Raw genomic sequence first — 19,294 nt, 5'->3', positions numbered from 1 at the left:
TTTATGCTTCAAGCACTTCAAGCACAAGCCTTTCATCAATGACAAATGTATTCGATGTGTTGAAGAATATCACTAAAACAACATGGAATCATGAGGTGAGTAGGTTTGGCTATTGCATGTGGATCATTTCCGTTTTTTCACTAACTGCAACTGCTGCACTAAAAAATGGCATGAAAATACCAAATTTTGGTATTACTTGTGCAAATACCAGCGACCAAAATGTGCCCTTGGTTGCCCAGTAATAGATGGTAAAATACCATGAAATCATACCAAAATCATGTATGTGGAAGACCACAGGAATACCAAAATCTGATTTTCCAAGGGCGCGGGAATGCCAAGTTTTGGTATTCAAGCAATGTTCAAAAATCCAGAAGACCTCAACTTGGTATTGAAATGGTTTTATTTTGTGGTATTATTTTACCCTTGGAATAACATGGTTTGGTATTGTTGTGCCCTTCCACATACAAGACTTTGGTATGATTTCATGGTATTTTACCATCTATTACTGGGCAACCGAGGGCACATAATAGCAAAAACGGTATTTAAAAACGTAGGTTTTATAGAAAACCTAGATGTATGGGTATCAAAAGATCGGAAATTTTATGCCTTTTCCGATGCCATATAGCTTGACTTGTGAATTGAGGACCGCTTCGGATGCCGGCGGATTTTCCGACGACGTAATTCCGGGTTGGTACGAAATTCCAACGAAAAATCTATTCTAGCGATACAAAAACCCCCAAAACGATGTTATACCCTCTCTAGAATGTTTTTTTTAGCAATTCTATGGTAATATATTGACATTTAGCTAAATTGAAAGTTTGCAAAATTAAGTTTAGATTAGTTTTATAGAGAATGTCCAGAGTTATATAAACTTTTATACTAAGTAATTAGTAAACTTTATATTCAATCCAAATTATATTTTTAATCAGTCAAGGATGCCTATTTGGAGTTGGAAGACTGGATTTTTGGTGATTTGTCAACAAATAACTTTATTTATGTTAATTTTTCGAAAGGTGTACAAACTTTTTTTGCACCTTTTTTGATTTTTGTAGTAGTATTTGTTATATAACTTTTTATAGAAATCATCTTTTCATGAGCTTTTTGTAGCAAAATGTTCGGCATGAGTTTCTGAACAAAACGTAGTACTAGGTTTCTGTCAAACTTTAAAATGTTACATGTTTCATCACAAAATGTGCATAGTGCCAAAGGGGTGTAAATACTTTTTTTACATACTGTACTATGGGTGGTGGTTTATTCTACATGACATTTCTTTGTTGGAAAATCAATTATCTTTCCAAATATGTAATAACATTGGGGGGTTTCTTCTTTAACTTTGCCACTACAGCCAAAACGCTGAAAAAAACTTAGTTTTTTTTTTTAAAAGGAGCCGAAGAATCGGTCTTATTCATTTAATATTAATTACTAATTGATTTAACGGAATGTTCTCTTACGAGTCCGAGAGAGATTTTAGTCCACTGTGCTTTCCTTTGTCTTTTTTCGCCGTTTCGGGAAATGCTGCCTTAAAGTGAAATTTTGCAGATCTATTTACTGAGAGTTAAACAGAGGCATGAACAGAGTTTGAGGTTATTAATGGAGATGTTACAGGATTGAAATGTTTCATTAGATTAGTTTCGCAAACTAACTTTATGAATCAATTAAACAGTTCAAGCAGTTGTACGAAGTATCTGTTACAAAAATGTCTAGCTTTCCTTTAACCTAAGAAAAGCAGGGCAAAGTATTCCAAACAGGTGCTGCAACCTGTCGTCGCAACTTGCACTAATAAACTGCTCTTTGCTCATTAACCTAGAAATGCTTCATACAATTTATTTACGAGCCAATATGCACGTTTAATTGCCGGTTATAGATTGTCCTCTTCTCCTGACATTCCTAGCAACTGTGTGAACGTGCCCGACGCGAATCTTAAGGGTGCCATCATAAGATGGAATGGGAGCGATAAAAAAGCTTAAGTTTTTTCTTCTCTGGGTTGAACCCTTTTCTCCGCATAGAATCTTCTGCCTCGTTGGCACGATAATTGTCAGTGCGCAGAAGCACTGATCAGGTTCACACCTTCTTCCTGGGGTCGGCCTCTGCTCCTGTGAATATTGGGTCCCCCCTTCGACTGCGGGGACTTTCTCACATTTCCTGCTCAGTAATTAGCATCGTCTTCTTGGTCTTGGTATCTCCCAGCAGCCTAATGGTAGGCTGTTTGCAGGTCCAGCGGCATCCCGTAGCAAGGGAGAGCAAGGTGACGAAAGATCGCCGATAATCGATCGATACACGATACCTGCAGCAGCTGGCTGACCAGTTCGGGGTGCCCCAGAACCTGCAGGACGGAGCAGCAGCATCCCAATCTTTTACCGTTCTACCGTAATAACCGCATAATATGGTTTACCTTTTTTGTACCCATCAAGCATCGTCACGTTGTAGTTGATGATGGTCGGTGTGGCCACAGGTTCACGTTCCTCTGTGGGGGTACAATCTTCAGACGGAGTTTGCCGACCGTCGTCGTCGCCGAAAGCCGCATAAAAGCGGACAAGGTGCGAAATCATTTTTTCCCCTTCCTTTTTATCGCCATAGTTTTCCACATACTATCTTTCTGCCCTCTTGTTTGCGCTTCGTGGGCACGCTTTTCCGCCACTTTTTGTTTGCAGATTTACACCTTTTGATACAGTTACTTTGGACTTGGAGCAGACAGCATTTGCCCCGGTCACCTAATACCTCATCTGCTGCTGCTGCTGGTCAGAAGTGTGCCAAATGCGCCAAATTACGCGAGTTTCTGTTTGTACTTGGTCTTACCGCACAAGGGGAGGTTGTTTATCGATCAGGGTGATACCTTATAAGGTTTGAAGGAAGATTCAGAGGGCATTGCTATAGTTTGTGTCGTAATAGAGTTGTGCTTGATCTACTTTTTCAAGAGATTTCTTTTGTGATGAGTAATTCTTTGGAGCAATTCTCTACGAAATCGGTCTTTTTTCTTCAATTTTAATTTTTGTATTTTTTAATCCGACTGAAACTTTTGTGGTGCCTTCGGTATGCCCAAAGAAGCCATTTTGCATCATTAGTTTGTCCATATAATTTTCCATACAAATTTGGCAGCTGTCCATACAAAAATGATGTATGAAAATTCAAAAATCTGTATCTTTTGAAGGAATTTTTTGATCGATTTGGTGTCTTCGGCAAAGTTGTAGGTATGGATACGGACTACACTGGAAAAAAATAATACACGGTAAAAAAAATTTGGTGATTTTTTTATTTATCTTTTTATCACTAAAACTTGATTTGCAAAAAAACACTATTTTTAATTTTTTTTATTTTTTTATATGTTTTAGAGGACATAAAATGCCAACTTTTCAGAAATTTCCAGGTTGTGCAAAAAATCTTCGACCGAGTTATGAATTTTTGAATCAATACTGATTTTTTTCAAAAAATCGAAATTTTGGTCGCAAAAATTTTTCAACTTCATTTTTCGATGTAAAATTGAATTTGCAATCAAAAAGTACTTTAGTGAAATTTTGATAAAGTGCACCGTTTTCAAGTTATAGCCATTTTTATGTAACTTTTTTCAAAATAGTTGCAGTTTTTCATTTTTTAAAATTAGTGCACACGTTTGCCCACATTTGAAAAAAATATTTTTGAAAAGCTGAGAAAATTCTCTATATTTTGCTTCTTCGGACTTTGTTGATACGACCTTTAGTTGCTGAGATATTGCAAGGCAAAGGTTTAAAAACAGGAAAATTGATGTTTTCTAAGTCTCACCCAAACAGCCCACCATTTTTCAATGTCGATATCTCAGCAACTAATGGTCCGATTTTCAATGTTAAAATATGAAACATTTGTGAAATTTTCCGATCTTTTCGAAAACAATATTTTCAAAATTTTCAAATCAAGACTTACATTTCAAAAAGGCCAAACATTCAATATTACGCCCTTTTAAATGTTACATCATTTTTGTATGGACAGCTGCCAAATTTGTATGGAAAATTATATGGACAAACTAATGATGCAAAATGGCTTCTTTGAGCATACCGAAGGCACCAAAAAAGTTTCAGTCGGATTAAAAAATACAAAAAAAAAAAAATCGAAGAAGAACTGCTCTTTGATTCTTTCACTCAACGGGGTCACAAATCCCCCAGATTTTTTTTACAGGGAAAGAGATCCCAGCAGTTTTTACCAGTCTTCTCCAGTTAATTTGTACCAAAAATTTGCAACTATTAGTGTTATCATTCGTGTTTTGATTTGCTCACTATAGATAATTCTGCTCTTAAAAACTGAACTTTAAATAAAAATCTTGTAGCTAGGGTGCCCAGAAAAAATGACCCCCTGCTCCACAAGCAGAAAACGGTTTTTTGGGTTATTTTAAGCATCTGTGTAAATTTTGAGCGAAAATGGATAAGATTAACCCATTGATACCCGAGCCTAAAGTTGGTGAAAAAAAAGTTTTTCATACAAAAATTACTTTTTTATATCGCTTATAACTTTTCAGAATCGAGTTTTACAGCTTTGGTATGTTCTACAAAGTTGTAGAGCATTAAATTTTCAATAAAAATCTCATTTTTGGGAATATTTGGATGGAAGTAGCGCACCGTGCAGACCAAACCGTAAGAAACTTGTGTTTTCCATACATTTTTTGATTTTTCTCATACAAACTTCACCTCCGAATATCAATGGGTAAATGATGACCGATTTTGCTCATATTTGGTCCAGAGTCTTAAAATAGGTCAAGGAACAATATTCAGCTTGTGGAGCGAGGATTTGAAAAAAAGTCCCATATTCTGGGCACCCTATTGTAGACCCATCTTTATGTAAACATTTCGACTCAGACTCGAAAACTGAATTGAAAGGATCAAGATGCATTATACAAATTTGAACAAAATTTATTGTTTTTGTTATCACCTTGGCTGTTTTTGTCAAAAATAACAATACTGTCCTGACTCGATTTTCCGAAATCTCTATAGAGGAGAAAAGCAACTCGCGACATAATTTTGAGGCTAGGAATTTTGACAGGTATGATTTTCATAAAGTATTCGCCTCCTTTTCTCTCCCACATAAAAACTGGGGACAAGGTAGCTGTCAAACTAGGCCAAACTGTTAAAGTCACTCACAAAATGAAAAAAAAAAACGGAATCGACGTAAAACCTTATAATGTGGCCCTCTTAAACCTTGCGGTTTCGTCAACGGATCCACAGGCGTGTATCGTTCTTTTTGCGACAAGACTCCGCCTCCCGGGTCTCCTAAGTGTGAAGGTATGGCACGGGGAGAGGGCACTGAATACCTATATTTACACTTAGAAATTTTTGCGTCCGCCTCGGGATTCGAACCGGCGATCTCTGGATTGTGAGTCCAGCAAGGGGTTTCCAGCATCAAGGATTACTGACCAGTCTAAATGGAATTACCAGGATTACTGGCAATATGTCATGAATTACTTTGATTTCCCAGAATTACTTGGGATTTCCAGAAACCACGCAGAATTGCCCAAATTTATAAAAAATAACTTGGAATTGGGTCCTAAAATGAAGCTTAGATTGCTGATATTATTGTTTACAGCGATAAAGCTTATTTTTCTGAGTACAATGACCCTTTGTACGACCACAAAGATTTAAAAATGGATTTTTAAATCAATTTTGAAAAATTAACCTCGCGGTCCTTCTTGACAGAAAAGGTCCTACTTGACAGCTCGTTCAAAGGGGACCATAGTTGATCCATCGAAAAAATGTTGTCTTGTCAAAAAAAAAATTCCATTAAAATGAAAAAAAGTGATCAGAAATGGTTTTTAATCGTGTTTTTTTACCGTTGTACATAAAAATTGACATAGGGATTTAGTACCCAATTACTGCCTAGCTTCCAGCATATTGATAAAAGTCTTTGGAATTGGATCGAATGACAGCTGTCAAACGCACAAAACCACGTGCTTGGCAATAGTGCGTCCATCCCGGGAATTCCGGCACAGAATTCCCGGGATTTTTACATGTTGTACGGGGAATTCCCGGAATTAAACAAAAATCTTATTTTGGCCTAGAAATAACATAAGTATTACAACTTATAACTTTAAACTTTTCTAAAATTTTATTTAAATTGGTATCGTTTTATTTGTTGTAATTTTTGTTTTTTAGACACCTGAAACCAATTTTGAAGCTGTTTTAGTCATGTCATATAGAAATAAATAAAAATAAATATTTATAAGATCCTTATTGCAATTGAATTAGAAATGTGGTGCATATAAAAATCAAAGCACAATAGAGAACAGCAAAAATTTGTTTAAGCTATCTAAAAACTGCTATCCTTGTTTTGCCCTACTTGGAAATCATCGAATAATGGGGTAAATATCAACATCAGTTTGACCACTGATTTTGACGTTTGAGTTGTTTTTCATCCGCATACATTTGAATTAGAGAGCATCCAAATTTGCGGACATTCCGAATCCGCTTTGTACTTCTTACAACCATAAAAGGCATCAAGGAAAAGCAAAATGCATTTTGCCGATTTACCTTTAAAGAATTACTAGTAGTTACTTGAATTGATGGGAAATACACGAATTACTGAGTAACTATGAAATTACCGAGCCACGTAGCCCAGTGGTAACTCTTCCGCCTCGTAAGCGGTAGATCGGGGTTCAAATCCCGGCTCGGACCAACACAACTGGTGATCTTTTCCCTTCTGGAATCGATTGCTTAGTAAAGGGAAGGTAGTGTACCGTCACAAACTGGACCTTATCACGACACCTTAGGGAGGCGACCTATGGAATGTTAACATTAACTTTAACATGTTAACATTAAGTTGAGAATGAAACTGCCACTGAATCCGCTTTGTAAATGCCGGCCCCGATACTCTTCAAGGGTGTTCCCCTCAGGAACTGGGAAAGATTTACTTTACTTTTACTATGAAATTACTCGAATTACTACGGAATTACTAGGTAATTCCAGAATTAAAGGAATTACTGCAGAGTTGCGGAGTAATTCTGGAATTACTGAATTACTTACTCAAAATCCGAATGATCCCGTACTAGCTATAACTTTGGTTTCTTACATGAAAATTAATAGGCAATAAATAGAATCATAAAAGGTTTATCGAAATTATCTTTTTAACAGTTATTAATTATTATTTTATTATTTTCTGAAGTATGTTTTCACAAACAAAAATCATGGAATTACCAGGATTACAGGGATTATTAGGAATTACCAGGATTACTCTGGAATTACTCAGTAAATCCAGAATTACAGAATTACTTGCTCAAATTCCAAGTAATTCCGGATTATTGACCAGTCTGACACGATGCTGGAAACCCCTTGGAGTCCAGTGCGCGGTCCGATTGATCCACACAGGCAGACGAATGAACTTTGAGTGACTTGACATTTCTGATTTTTTTCGCGGATTACCGAATGAACACATTTGTTATGATGGTGTGAGTTGGTAGCATTATTTTTTTGATTTTGTCACTGAGCCCTTAATAAATTTTGAGGGAACGAGGATCATAGGATCAAACCGGATCTTCTTGCAACTTGCTTGCAACCTTCGACAAAAGTGGGGAAATAAATTTCCTACTAGAATCTCAAACTTGGACAATTTTGGGTGAGACCTGCGCTACCTGCTGCCAAAGTCCTGGAAGGATGTTTTTCCCCATATATTTTTGCGAATTTTCTCATACAAACTTCAATTTCAAAAGTGACCCCTAAATCTTAACCGATTTCGCTCAAAACTGGCACAGTTACTTATTATGCCTAAAGAATCAAGCCAGGGAATATCTCTTGAGATTTTCCAAAATTTGAAATTTTTCTTGTCATCCTAACGCTCATTTAATTTTTGATAGACGATTTTTGCCACTAAAAATATGTTTCTAGGAATTTTTACTACAGATTTGTTTCTCTAAATGTTGTAATGAGAAAACAATGCAATAATATTCAAAGCATGTTCAAATTACTCCTACCTAAGTGATATTAATAAACGTGTTGAGGCCGTTGTTTTTACTATTTGTGGGATTTTGGAAAAAATCTAGTTCAAATTCAAAAATGTTTTTTTTTATCATCTGGAAATAACTATCAAATAAATATACAACTGTTTGCATTTGGTTAGTATGCTGCATGCACGTTGAGATGAACAGGATAGCTATCTTCTCAATGTTGAAAGTCACCCAAAGTGTCTTTATCACGATTCGCAATCTTGTTAACGAGTTGCCTCTTAATAATCATTATTATTATGACTGCACCAAATTATGACATTAAAATTGACCGAAACGCGACTGGTTCATTTCGTTGGGGGGAAACCAGTTGAACATGCTGATTAATCACACCTGGCTGGCTGTATAATGCTGTGAGGACCGTCCTTTCGATAATATCTTTATTATAATAATTTTGGTTCATCATAATTGCGCTTTCTCCTGGGAAAGTGCTGCTGGGCGTTACAGGTTAAAATTATAAAAGTGATGATATGCTTTTTAAACAAGTAGTAAGAATCGAATTAAATAGATTTTGGTTTTACTTAATGCGAATCAAGTATTTAATTTAATACTAACAATTTCTTTTATTTTTACTTACAGATACTCCAGCTTGGACATGCAACTAAATTAGCCACTGAACATACCGCACTTCAATGGAACCAAACTCCCGAGGTTGTTGGGTACGTAAAGTTTATCATTACAAATCGCTGACTTCCACCCATAAACTTTGCAAAACTTTTTATCACACCTGTGCGTGCGCAAAAAAGCGCTTATCAGGAGTCTGAACACTGAATTTTTCATATCGCACCATCATCGCGCGCGCTTCCGAGTTCACGAGTTTCTCTCATTTAAGTTTGAGCGGCGCTCGTTTTGTTATTCATCTCCAAGTTGGTGTACTTTTTTTGTTCAACTCTGAATAATTGTCTTTTTTTGGTTGATGATCAGCGCCATGGACAAGACGCAGAATCCGCGACTTGCTTTTGCTGTCAAGGTTGGCTCACGTACTTTAACCCTTGAATGTTTACATTCGAAATTTGACAATAACGAGTTGCACTGAATTTCGAGAGTCTAATAAACTAATTTGAGAAACTCTTTGAATTCTTTGACTCGCTGGATAATCTCATCTTGAATGTGGAGAGATCATTCAATCGCTAACTAGATTTTAATTGTTATCACTCACGGTATTATTTGAAACTGAAAATTTTCATTTAAGGGTTAATAAATACTTTCGGAGAGTTGTTGCCGATGGCACCCAAGGCAGACAAAAAAAAGAACGTCCTGCAAATGCATCTTGCATCACAAGTGGATATCCGAGGTTTGGCCCTGTTTTCTGGGGTTGGAGTGCGTGCTTCCGATGCAATCGACGGCTGCTGCTGTCGTGGACCATCACGACTCCCGAGGCGCCCTCGCGGCGGAATAAATGAATAATATATGAGAAAAATGAGGCCTGGGCGGCTCAACTGACTTTTTTCAACGTTTCGGCGCAATTTACAGCTCGCAAGTCTGTAGTGCCGCACTTTTACGAGTTTATGTGACTGTAATGCAGCTCACAGTGTTCATTCATATGACTGTCAGGGGGATTCGATGGAACGTTTGGTATGCCCTCGGTGAGAGAAAAAAAGAGATCATTGAAATTCTGCTCGTGGCCAATTCGATAAACTGCGTTATGAATATTCGCCTCGTATCCGTGTGGTAAAAGATGGCGAAAGCTGATGTGATGTTTTGGATAAGTTAGATAAGATGTGAAGTTTGAGGGTACCGTAAAACGGGGTAACTTTGATAGGAATTGTTTAGAATCATACTGACCGTGCTAGAGAAGTGTTCAAAGTACCTCAAAAAGAACTTTTCATAAAATTTTGAAAAGTTTAAAAAGTTAGTTAACTATACTTAAGAAAATGTTCATGAAAGTCATCATTTTAGACTTCTCAAAGTGTCATGATTTTCTCAATGAACATTATTTTGAATCGGAAAACGGAATTCATTTTCGGACTATGGACAATTTGCTACTAGGTTTGTACTAAGTTTGTAAATAATAAATAATATTGGCTTTTGAAACACAATTAAAAAAAAAACTTAAAATTTATAGGCAATTTCAGTTGAACAGATTTTATGTAAATTGTGAAAACTTGTGATACGTGTTTCGAATTCAGTATAAAATGCAATATATATATCGATAATTTTATAAACTAAACTATTTCAACAAATTTCAGGCAAAATTCCACCTTTTTAACAAATTTACTAGAAATTTATTTGTAGTTTGTTAAAAAGCTTTTAAACTTTATTAACTAAATATAAGCATTGATTTTTTTTCTTAAAAACTATATCAGCTAATTTAGCGATGGTACATTTAACGTACAAGGATAATTCTCTACCAACTCACACGAAATCGGGAAAAGTTGCCCCGACTCCTCTTCGATTTGCGTGAAACTTTGTTCTAAGGGGTAACTTTTGTCCCTGATCACGAATCCGAGGTCCATTTTTTTATATCTCGTGACGGAGGAGCGGTACGGCCCCATTCATTTTTTAACATGCGAAAAAAGAGGTGTTTTTCAATAATTTGCAGCCTGAAACGGTAATGAGATAGAAATTTGGTGTCAAAGGGACTTTTATGTAAAATTAGACGCCCGATTCGATGGCGTACTCAGAATTCCAAGAAAACGTATTTTTCATCGAAAAAAAAAAACATAAAAAAAGTTTTAAAAATCCTCCCATTTTCCGTAACTCGACTGTAATTTTTTTTGGAACATGTCATTTTAAGGTAAATTTAATGTACTTTTTGAATCTACATTGACCCAGAAGGGTCATTTTTTCATTTAGAACAAAAATTTTCATTTTATAATTTCGTGTTTTTTTTCTAACTTTGCAGGGTTATTTTTTAGAGTGGAACAATTTTGTACAAAGTTGTAGACCAGACAATTACAAAAATGTTGATATAGAAACATAATGGGTTTGCTTGTAAACATCACGAGTTATCGCGATTTTACGAAAAAAAAGTGTTGAAAAAGTTACTTTTTGCGTTCTAAATGAAAAAATGTAGATTCGAAGTTTTTTTTTTTCGATGATAAATACGTTTTTTAGGAATTCTGAGTGCCATCAAATCGGGTGTCTAATTTTACATAAAAGTCCCTCTGACACCAAATTTCTATCTCATCATCGTTTCAGGCTGCAAATTATTGGAAAACACCTCTTTTTTCGCATGTTCAAAAATGGAAGGGCGTACCGCCCCTCCGTCACGAGATATCAAAGAACGGACCTTGGATTCGTGATCAGGGACAAAAGTTACCCCTTAGAACAAAGTTTCATGTGAAATTTACTTCTGGCAGACGATAAAAAAATATCTGTAACCCAAAAAAAAAAAAAAAAAATCAATCCGGCGATAGTTAAATCTAGCTTACTAAGTCCGCGCCCCAACCCGCACGGCCAACTCGCCGCTGTGAAAAATGGACGATCAAAGCCGATGGATGTAGCTCTATGTGTTCCGTACATTGTATACTGTATTTACTGCATATACGGTACATACACGATATACGAGATACGTTGAGGTACATCAGCTTTGATTGCAGGGGTTGCCATCCGGCAAAAAAACACATTTTTATTCATAACTTTTGAGCTTCTTATCGAAACTTCAAAAAATTCAATAGTTTCGGCCCTACGTTTTTTTTAAATGTGAGGAAGCCATCAACCACATAGGTGGATTAAGTTAGTTTTTAAAAACAAGCATTCATTTAAAAACTAACTTAATCCACTTATGGGTCATTCCATCTGAAGCGGAACAGCATTTGAAAATTACCCTCTCCGATCCTGCTCAAATTTGGCAGGGCTGTTGATACTATCAAAACATGCAAGAATCCCGAATTTCATCCAAATCGGACCACCCCCTCCATTTTTGTACCTCCCCAAAAATTCGACTTTTTGGCGATTTTTGACCAAACCTCCTAGTTTCAAACGGCGATAGCTCAGGAACCACAAATCTTAGAAGGTTGGTCTTAGACTCAATTTTGAAGGAAATTGGACGTAGAATCTATTTCCGTGATCAAAATGTTGATTAATTTATTTTTTCTACCTGTATTGCGCAATTGAAAACTTTAAACGGCCGTATCTCAAAACACCCTAACTTATTTTTTTTATTTGACCACACCATTGAGTAAAAATATGAATTAAAATGAATAAAATTTGTTAATACGTTGTACTCTAGTGAAGGACGATCACAAGGAGTAGGAAAAGGATTTCTGGAAAGTATAAAACTGAAAAATGTAAGAAAATCACAAAGTTTGATCTGCTGCAAAGCGGCTAATTCCCCAAATTTAGTTGCGATGATTTCGACACCGTCCGAACAACAGTGTTTTTTTTTCTTCTATCATTCTTGGATTCTTGGAACACAATACGGCTGCTGTCCTCACGTATAAGGATTTTTTTTAATTAAATGTACCTTGACCAAAATCATCTTTTAATCAAATGGAGCTGGCTCACAATATAAAAATTGATTTAATATGATCAATCTTTTAAACCATAAATCAGATTTGCCAAATTATGGTAAAGTGTCAATAATAAACTATAATAATAATAATAATAATAATAAAGCAGGTAAAACGGTTAGCAACACGTAAAAAACGGTGCATAAAAAAAATAACCCAATAAATATTCTTTTCACAAAAACAGATTGATCTAGGTAGGGGAACAGCATCTAATTCCAGCGTTCCTCTAATGTTGCCATATCAGCGCTTTGGCATTCAATTACAGCTGATTAAAAGCGTTTTCAACTGAAATCGAGTGATAAATAGCTCAATAAGAAGTGAACAAGCAAGTTTCTATCAAAAGTTTTGCAAAATTTGTTGTTTGAATAGTGAAAATGAGCAAATTGGACGAAACGAGGACTCAACCTGCCAAACATACGAGAATTTTCCCTATTAGCCATTTGAATAAATATTTCCGTAAAATTATAAAAATATAAATTAAATTAATCATCTCCCAGAACACCAGGTAGCAGTTATTGATCAGCCCGCCTGTGTGCTTCTAGCAGATGCGGCGAATGAAGCTGATGTAGGTAATCTCGAAAACACAAAACTTTAAAATTCGATATCTCTGGAACGAAACATATTCATTTCTGTCGATAGGTGATTCTTATGTAAAATTGGCCGGGGAACACAATGGTGAGGTCAAATAATAAAAATAAGTTGGGGTGTTTTGAGATACGGCCGTTTAAAGTTTTCAATTGCGCAATACAGGTAGAAAAAATAAATTAATCAACATTTTGATCACGGAAATGGATTCTACGTCCAATTTCCTTCAAAATTGAGTCTAAGACCAACCTTCTAAGATTTGTGGTTCCTGAGCTATCGCCGTTTGAAACTAGGAGGTTTGGTCAAAAATCGCCAAAAAGTCAAATTTTTGGGGAGGTACAAAAATGGAGGGGGTGGTCCGATTTGGATGAAATTCGGGATTCTTGCATGTTTTGATAGTATCAACAGCTCTGCCAAATTTAAGCAGGATCGGAGAGGGTAATTTTCAAATTTGCACTTTTTCGTGCACAGTTGAGATGGAATGACCCTTATATGGTTCCTCACTCCTTACTAAAAATGGGTGATAGGATTGGTTTGGACACTAATTTCATCTAAATTATTTTAGATCCGGGATAAAAAAGTACACCGGTAAATGTGGTCATAACATGAGACAGGGTTGCCAGAACTTCAATGTTTTGGACTCATTGGATAGGCTTTCGATTACCTAACCAATGATGGGTCGGATGATGGATCCGGGCATAGTTTACATACATTTAAGTGGGATCCGGCTTAAAACAAGTAAATATCACTCAAGTGGTCATAACTTGCGACAGGGTTGCCAGATTGTCAATATTTTGGACTCGTTTGAAAGGTCACAAGGATTTTGCCTACACACCAGTGATGTTGAAATTAAACGCATTAGTCAAAGTTGACGTTTTTGAAAAAAAAAACTTTTTTTCCGGTTATATCTAATTTTAAATTTAATTTTTCAAGAAGTTGCATTGGAATTGGATGAAATTTATGCATTGAACACCGTTAAATAATATAACTCTTATGGTGATACGATTATTTATACATCCGCTTAGCCAATCCACGCCAATTTGAACAGTTTATACCAAAGCAATCCAATAATAGATTCTGTCAACCGAACTGTGTACCAAAACCCGCAACTTTAACGCTAATAAAGTGAGACAAGTCATTTATCACGCGCACGCTGACTTCCAGCTGCTTCAAATTCGATTCGCTAATAAAATTTGACCTCCAGCGCAAAAACCGCTGCCGCCGCGGCCACCACGCTATCACTTTCACGTGTGCAAATAACTCCACGATGCTTTGCTACCTTCCATTAAGCTTGTCTCCGCGCGCGCGGTTGTTGTTCCGGCCTAAGTTTCGTTTTCGGACCAGACCAGTCCCGGAGCGCCTCCAGGCGGAACAACACACTTCATGTCAATTTCACTGGCCTAACGAAAGGGAAACCGGGCGCGCTCTCGCGGTATAAAAATGGCACATCATAAATAAACACGACCACAGCTCGCGCGATTGTTAATCATAATCTTGTGCACTGACCGCCGCCACGGCCGGCATGTTTCCCAAAAACTGGACCTTTCATGTCCGCCTGAGATCCGCCTCTATCGGGCGACGTGACACAAAGCCATCGGCACCGGCTGTCCTTCCTCCTGGGGCTGGGCCAGAAATCGAAAATGCTCTCGATTAAAAAACGCTCTTCTTGTGTGATGTGATGTCCAGTCCAGTCGACGAAAATGATGCCGTTGTTGATTGCCAATCTGTCTTGCACGAATTGAACTCGGCCTACATTTCAACACCCTGCCGAAAGCCAGTTTGCGCGTTGATCCCGTCGGCCAATCTGCCAATTTTTGGGATCGCGTCGACATCCCATCCTCTGGGCCTGGTTCGGCAGAAGTGGTGAGATCGGATCAAATCAATCGTCGATCACTTGAACGCGCCCGCGATATGATTTTGACAGCGAAAACAAACATAACCTCGTTCGTGGAGATTAAGGCTGACCATTTGGGAGAGCGTCCTTTTTGGAGGTTGTTTCTTTGCTGGAATGCGCCTTTTAAAGGAAAATAAGAAAATATTTATATCAACATATTTCAATGTATTTAAGATGCTATTGTATACGTTCAGGGTAAGCCTCTCTCAATAAACATGGCATTTGGAGTTAGTTAGGGGACTGTCCTGCGTCCTGCGAAAAAAGTTCTTTAAAAAAATGCGTTTTTCAATTTCGAAATCAGCAGAACCCAAAAATTACTGGAACGAGTCACGTAGCCTAATGGTAACGCTTCCGCCTCGTAAGCGGTAGATCGGGGTTCGAATTCCGGCTCGGACCAACACAACTGGTGCTCGTTTCTCTTCTGGATTCGATTGCTTAGTAAAGGGAAGGTAGTGCATCGTCACAAGCTGGACCTTATCAACGACACCTTAGGAAGGCGGCCTATGGAATGTAAACATTAACCTTAAGGTGAAGCCGTTGATCATTTTCGAAGAAAATTGATCATCACTCTAAAATTCTCTGTATTGAATTCAATTTAACGAATTTCTGCACCAAAAAGAATCAGCATGTGCCAGTTGTTGCCTTCTTGAAGCCACTGAAAGAATTTTTGATCTAAATAAAAAAATCCCAAGGATTTAGATAAAAATATGTTTAGATATAGGCTCTCTGGTCCAGACTCTTTAAGGATATATTTTTGATATTCGAAACTAATTTTCGAAAGCAAAACTAATTACCTTTCATTTACGTTCAAGACAGTTGGGATCGGTTAAAATGGCGCGAAGTTCTGAAGTTGAGAATAATGTGGTTTTTGCAAAACTCGACAAAATGCCATTTCTCGGACGACGCTAATCCGGCGTAGGTCACCCTGATGGCCAAAAATATATAAAAATGGTTCCAGCTGTCAAAATGCTTATATGCCCTTCTCAAATGTTGCTCTAGAAATTCATTATGAATATAACTTTGGAAACTTTAAATTTCACGTTTGACCAATATTTGACCTTAATTAAAAAGTTACCGATCTTAATTTACTAGAATTATAGCTTTCCTTGAAGTTGAAATACATCATCATATTGCCCGGATTAAAGTTAGAGCATTAAGCAATGCTAAACTAAGAGTATTCATTAAAATATTACACCATTACATCTACTTTTGTACCCGACCCTCTCCAATTTAAATAAAACTTTGTAGACATGTTATCCTAGGCCTATATAAGCCATTTTTGTGTATACGGAGCCAATAGTACTCGAAAATAACATTTGAGAAGGGCGTAAGGTATTAAATATTTTTGTATTTTGTAATTTAAAAATTACTGCACGGAGAGACCGGCCGGGGCAAATCTAAGAAAATCTAGGTTAATTTAACTAAAAGTATGGGTTAATTTTTTACACAGCTTTTTTTCAACAATCGATTGTTGACTTTGTTAACCCGAAATTGCTGACCACCAGAAACTAAAATTAACTAAAAAAATAGTTGGAATTGCAATTTTTGTTGGTTAAATGGCCGAACAAAATTCTAGCAGTCGACTGCTAGAATATTTTTTTCAGAAAATTAACTAAAAATTTCTTGTTTTCAGCTGAAATATTGTGGAATACTCTGTTAAAAACTGGCTGGAACATATTTTTCAACTATTTTTCAACAATTTTTTTCGTTGTATCATCCGAAATATTTTTGCATGCAGCAAATTATTTGTGGTTTGTAACAAAACATTTCTTAATTAGACATAATTTATGAAAGTGTTGATATATATTTTCTTTAATTATCTAACGATATAGGCTGGGCCGAATTTCTAGCTATATTTTAACTAATGTCTTACTTGAATACAAAAAAAAATATTCGTACATGTAGTCAATAATTAGCTGTTGTTAGCAATAGTTTTATTGAATTTGCAGTAAATTTTGTAATAATGCCTCACAAATTAATGCTGAGTTTTTTATTATTTTTGCATTTATTCTGCCAAAAAATTTAACGTTTTGTACTATTTTTTTTGCATTAAGTTGTTAGTTACTGTCAAAAAGCATCAAAACAATTTTTTTTAACTGTTGTTATAAAACATGTAAAGTTTGACTAATATTTTAAAAAATTACATTGCATTAATCTAAAAAAAATAATAAAAAAACATATTACAAATTTCTCGTGAATTCCTTAAAAATAGAAACCGAGCAAAATTTTCACCAAGTTTTAAGCTTATATTTTTATTATGTTGTATAAAATTAAGTGTTGTATTCACTTACCATCACTGTGATATCATCCGATAAGTCATCATCATCTACAACGGCCTCAGGACACAGAATTTTCACCAAAGTGAACCTTTTGCTGCAAATAAACATTTGGAATTTATTGGTAATTTAATACAAAATTCTTAATTTCGGTAAATAAATGTAATTATAATGAGGAAAGAAGAAATATCAATAATGCTACTTACCAAGCTTGCATTAATTTAACAATTACTTTTGGCAACACACTTTCACTGCATTTGATTCTATTTATACAACGTACTCCGAATCCTGAAAAAAATATTTTGAGTTTAACTTACCAGTTTTGCAACAAAACATTCAAGATAATAATTATCTTCTTTTATATATTTTATATATTTTTATTTTTTGATATTTTACTTCATCTCTATTTTTTATGTTGTCATGTGTACGCATTTCTATATATTTTATAATTGATGATTCTGAAAAAAATAATGGTTTATTAAGATTTTATCCGTCGTAAGCGTGAAGCTTTTAAATGATTCAGTTTTCTAATCAAAATCACAATAGATAAATTATTGTGCAAAAATAAACCCACACTTACTTAGATTAACCAACATTTTGTTCAAATTTGTACGGGCTGCTCCATCCGTTAAGAGTTGGCCCGCATCTCCCTTCTACTGCCCTCTCTTTCCATCAAACATTCTTATAACGTGTTCAGCTCACTCGCATTAGAGATCCTCATGGCGAAGGTCGTCCTGTTGCTCTTCATAGTTTATCACCTGCAAAGAAATCATCAACAAACCTACCCACCAATTCCACCTCCCCAGTTGCGACACTTTGATTTGCCACTTCAACATTAGCCAAATAGTGTAATTTTCACCATTCACATCCTCTCACTTCATAATTAACAACACAAACTCAACAAATCGACCGTTCTCGTTCGGATCCTAACTTTAAATGACAGACGTAAACAAACCCAAGTTCATCTTTTAAATATTCAACCAATTGTTAATTATATTCAACCAAAACAAATCTTGATTTTTCTAAAACCAAAGCTAACAGTCAAGCACGTTCATTCGAGTTCAGGAAATCTGTTAGCTTTTTGCCTCTAGCATTTTCAACAAACAGGTTAGTAAATTAATACTAAATTTCAGTTGTTTTAACGGAATATTGGCAGTAACAAGTACGTTTTTGTTACAATTTACGAAAGTAAAATCAACAATTTTAATTGTTAAAATTTCTGGGCACAGTCTCTCCGTGTGTATCTCGAAGCCGTTGCGTCGTATCAAAAAGTGGTCAAAGACAAACTTTTAGGAAATTGGACGGGCTTTCTGAAAAAAATACACTGAAACAAAAATACACGCCACATCTATGAGATTTTTTGATTTTTAAGTCTAAAACTTAAATTTAAAGGTGATGTCACAATTTTTTTTCGTTCAAAATTTTTTAGGAAATAGCCTAAAATATTACTTATGGGAAATTGGACGAGCTTTCCGGTAAAAATATTTACGAGGCTGAAAAACCAAGTCTGTCATATAGAAATTGCCAAAAACCACAAAAAAACCCATTTTTTCAACATTTTTATTTTTTAAAACGCTGTATCTTCCCAAGGATTGGACATAGGACAATGGTCAATATGGAGACTTTTATGTAAAATTGTCTGGAGAATCGATTCCCACTACTGGTTTGTGAAAATTTTGACGTTTAGACCACTTTTCAAAAAACAGTTTTAGTTAATGATTTTTGTATTTTTTTAGGAGAGACATACCATTCTGCATTTTTCGTCAGTCTTTTGGTAACATTTTTGGGCTATTTCCTCAATAATTTTGAACGAAAAAAAATCGTGACATCACCTTTAAATTTAAGTTTTAGACTTAAAAATTTAAAAATCTCATTGATGTGGCGTGTATTTTTGTTTCAGTGTATTTTTTCAGAAAGCCCGTTCAATTTCCTACAAGTTTGTCTTTGGCCACTTTTTGAAACGACGCAACGGCTTCGAGATACAGTAATTTTTAAATTACAAAATACAAAAATATTTAAATACCTTACGCCCTTCTCAAATGTTATTTTCGAGTACTATTGGCTCCATATACACAAAAATGGCTTATATAGGCCTAGGATAACATGTCTACAAAGTTTCATTGAAATCTGAGAG

General features: G+C 35.8%; 1 protein-coding gene across 2 annotated transcripts in view; it reads left to right on the top strand.

Annotated features, from left to right (window-relative positions):
• LOC120421385 (serine proteinase stubble) overlaps nucleotides 1-19,294 on the top strand; it is a 242,749-nt gene that overhangs the window by 87,712 nt on the left and 135,743 nt on the right. For both annotated transcript variants that reach the window (XM_039584592.2, XM_039584584.2), the window contains exon 4: nucleotides 8,531-8,610. The gene's annotated coding sequence lies outside the window, so the exon portion shown is untranslated. The remainder of the gene's footprint in view (nucleotides 1-8,530; nucleotides 8,611-19,294) is intronic.

Source organism: Culex pipiens, chromosome 3 (genome assembly GCF_016801865.2).
Source record: "Culex pipiens pallens isolate TS chromosome 3, TS_CPP_V2, whole genome shotgun sequence".
NCBI lineage: Eukaryota > Metazoa > Arthropoda > Insecta > Diptera > Culicidae > Culex > Culex pipiens.
Note: the sequence above shows the minus strand (reverse complement) of the source record. Positions and strands in the feature narration are given on the sequence as shown.